Source organism: Triticum aestivum, chromosome 3A (genome assembly GCF_018294505.1).
Source record: "Triticum aestivum cultivar Chinese Spring chromosome 3A, IWGSC CS RefSeq v2.1, whole genome shotgun sequence".
NCBI lineage: Eukaryota > Viridiplantae > Streptophyta > Magnoliopsida > Poales > Poaceae > Triticum > Triticum aestivum.
In genome coordinates, this window is record NC_057800.1 from 522,970,379 (window position 1) to 522,973,481 (window position 3,103).

Sequence of the window (3,103 nt, forward strand, 5' to 3'; positions counted from 1 at the left end):
CGGGCGATATTTCGTCCATTCAACTGAAATTAAAAAAAAATACTATGCTAGGTACTGGACGATAACCTCCTACACGTGGACGCCCGCAGGGGTCATGACCAGCTTGTCTCTAATAGGGCGCCGACGTATCTGCGGTGGTCCTGGACCGGTCACGGTCCAAGGCCGCCGCATGGTCGTGGTCATTGCAGACCCACTCCAGCGTGACATTCGGCACGGGGAACATGGTCCGGTGTTGCGCGTTGCGCCGCTCCTCCCGCGAGCCTCTCGGCCGCCATTAGGGTGCGGCTCGACAAGGTGTCGCCGCGGTGCCTGAGGTAATGAATGAGGCGCCTGCGAGGGCTCCTCCCCCTTCACGGCCTTGTCACGCTAGTTGTGGCGTGGCGGTGACACCAGTTAATCGAAACATCCGAACATGCTGAGTGGCGGGCAGGAAGGCTCCTCCTCATCACCAGAGAAGATCAGGACTCCTGATTCACGCGGTTGCGAGACGGCGACGCCAACTCCTCCTCGATGTGGTGGCCAAGTAGTGACGAAGGCGCCGGGCCACGATCGTGGGCGACCGCTTGAGGAGGAGCTCCAGGTGTTGCTGGAACTCCTCGTCCATTGTCGTAGCCTCTGGTAGGAGGGACGACTGTTGGTGCTCCTCCTCATCGCCAGGGGGAGTATGATCTCCTCCTTGTTCGTCACGGCGGTGGAGGAGAGGAAGGGTCCGGAGAACGCAGTTGGTTGCGCTGCGGGTCATCCACCGGCGCAGAAATCTACCCTGGTGATATAAAACCACACACCAACCTGTGCTTGACCTAGAAACATGCTTCTCCTATTTCTAGGTGGCGGCGAAAAACCCTAGATCCAGGCCCCCTCCCTCTTTCTCTTGGTGGTAGGGCAAGGTGAAGGACACTCCAGATACTTCGCAGAGGTTGCTACGACACCCGATTTGGTAGAATGTCAAGTGCTACGACACCCGATTTGCTCGAGGGGAATGGGTTGGCCCAATCGGAGGGGGGGGGGGCATTTGCGAGGTGTCAACATTTTGGCGCACGTCACACAAGCGCTCTCTTTGTGTTGGTCCTTTGTGTGGGGAGCGTGTATCTATTGCTCATGCGATCCCTATAACACGTTGCCTACAATGCTCCGTTAGATGTGCTAATCCCGGCGCATCTAACACACGCATGCACATTTTGTTTTTCTAGATCAGTTTTCATGTGTTTTTTTGTTTCTTGACCGTTTTTTCTCCTGACTTTCCCGTTACGGTTTTAGCTTTTACTTTTTAATAGTGTTCATTATGTATTAAAAGCAAATTGTAGCAGTGTATAAACAATGTTAAATGTCTACAAAAAATGTTTCTAGCGTGTACGAAAAAAGTAGACATCAAAACATATATTTCGAAAATGGTAATCATATATTTAAAAATATTAAAGTTTAGAAAAAGTTGTTCCTAGTGTATACAAAATAAGTGTTACTAATGTATACAAAAGATGTACAATGTGTATGTATACATAAGGTAAAACATGTGTTTGAAAAATGTTAGTCATGTACTTAAAATATTAAATGTGTGTAAATTTTTTATGGTGTATAAGAAAATTACAATGTGTATGAAAATGAAATAGAGATCAAAAATATATTTTAAACAATGGAAGTCATGTATTTGAAAATGTTAAAAGTGTGTAAGATATGTTTCATATGTATAAAAAATGTGTATGAAAAAGTAGAAAATATATATTTTAGAATGCTTACACATGTATAACACATGTTCCTTAGCTATAAGAAAAATGTTCCATATGCATGAAAATATGTAAACATTAATACATATATTTAAAAATTTATTAGTCATGTATTTGAAAATGTTAAACATGTATGCAAAATGTTTATGATGTATACAAAAAATATATAGTAAGTATGAAATAAAAGTACACATGTAGTAGAAAAACTAAGAAAACCGATGAAAGAAACAAAGTATATCATAGAAAATGGATAAAAGAACCAAGGTAACTAATAGAAAATCGACAAAGAAAAAAGAAACCCCAAAAAATGTATATGAAGGAAAACCAAGGAAAACGAAGAATGAAAAAGAAAATAGAAAAAGGAATAAAACAATGGAAAACTGAAGAAAACCCTACAAAACAGGTAAACAGAAAAACCATGCAACCGAAAAAGGGCAGATCCAGTAGGATGGCACAAGCCGGAGGCGAGACAGGACTCCGCCCCGCAGTGGGCGATATATAGCTCTAGGGGACCTCCTATTTGACGCTTACTGCGTCAAATTACAGGAGGTTCGGACAGAGGCGCACACTGGGCCAGCCCATTGGGGCCACACTCTTGAACGTTATCAAACATGCGACCTGCAATTGGTAACTGAGAATTGCTAGCCACTCGAGTTCATGTTGGTCAGTGATGAATTTGCAACGTAAAATAAAGAGAACAAATTGTAACAGCATATAACATTTTTTTATAATCTTTTGAACATTTTGAATATTGTGAATAACCTTCTTAATGAAATTTTTAGAAAAGGTGAAGCTTTCTAAATTTATGATTTTTTAAATTCTGAAGAACTTTTAGAAATTCTGAACATTTTTTCAAATTGTGAGTACTTATCTAAAAAATGAAAAATTCTGGTACTCCTAAGCGTTTTAGAAAAATTAGATCTTTGTCTGAGGGAGCGCGGTGTCGCTAGATCTATGGGAGGGGGCGACCAACGGTGGCTTGAGAGCTCTGGTGGGGCCAAACGGCAGCGAGAGGCCGGCCGCAGGTACTGAGGCGCCGAGCCGTAGCGCTAACAGCTTGTTTACTTTTTTTTCTTTTTAGCAAGCTACATGTCACAAAGACTCCCTCCGTTCTTGTATATATGTATTTTTAGAGATTCAAATATAGACTACGTAGAGCAAAATGAGTGTATCTACAATCTAAACCATATCTATAAACATTCATATGTAGTTCGTATTGAAATCTCTTAAAAATATGTATATTTAGAAACGGAGGGCGATGAATATACATATTGAAATCTCTTAAAAATACGTATATTTAGAAACGGAGGGCGACGAATTGCATACGACCTGGCATAGCAGTCGTACATTCCATCTGTTGGATGATTGGGATGGCATCATTT